The sequence below is a fragment of the Berghia stephanieae genome, chromosome 2 (genome assembly GCF_034508935.2).
Source record: "Berghia stephanieae isolate SIO BIC M18660-M18661 chromosome 2, UCSD_Bste_1.3, whole genome shotgun sequence".
Lineage (NCBI taxonomy): Eukaryota > Metazoa > Mollusca > Gastropoda > Nudibranchia > Aeolidiidae > Berghia > Berghia stephanieae.
This window is the reverse complement of record NC_088361.1, coordinates 25923343-25924318: the sequence shown is the minus strand read 5'-3', so window position 1 is coordinate 25924318 and position 976 is coordinate 25923343.

Genomic DNA, 976 nt, shown 5'->3' with positions numbered 1-976 from the left:
GTCTCTGGAGTATAAGTTATCGATAGGCTTATTTTGGCAGTAAAATCACAGGCTAAAACACCATTTATGCTTATAAATATACTAATAAATATAAAAATCAGGAACAATATATACTTCACATCCATTTTGAATAAAAATTAGGCTTAAATTCCGACGATTGAATGATAAATGAATAAAAATATGTGTAGAAAATAGGTAAATATTCACAACACGTCTGTTGTCGCCGGAAGCCAGCGCCATATGGATTGCCCACTATACAACATGCAACATTCGAACCACTGGGTCACCCCTACAACACTCAACACAAAGCTCTATGGTGAGGCTGAGGACCTAAAGCGGACCACAGACTTCATAGCAGATATCGGACTGCAGCCATAGATGTCCAGCAGAGGAACGAAGAAGAAGAAGAAGAAGAAGAAGAAGAAGAAGAAGAAGAAGAAGAAGAAGAAGAAGAAGAAGAAGAAGAAGAAGAAGACAAGAGTTTTGACTGGTCAATTCAGATTGGATATTCACACAGTTATAAATATGGCAATCTTAGGTAGAATTGGATCGGCATCATACACACGTAGTTCACGCGTGCGGGCAGTGCCAGGCGGCGGCGGCCTACCCTTTGATCTCGGTAACGCTGAAGGCATCTGGTCTGTAATTAATGCAGCGTTGTAGAATTATACACAGGTCGGCTTGCCTGTAATTTAGGCAAGGTTTTAAAATAATGTAGATGGTGCTGTGAGAAAATTATGTTTGATTTTGAAATCACTACAAATATTAGTAGAGAGTAGAGACCCATTTGCGAGACAATGACTCAATTTTGCGCCACTCATACCGACGAGACTTGAACCATTAACTACGGATCAGAAGTGGAATGTCATACCATAAAACCACAAGTCTAAATTATATGATTCAAATTAAGCTTCAGTAGAAGATTGATATAGAACAACCCTAGGAAGGAAGAAAAACCTGTTCGGTCAAACGGAGA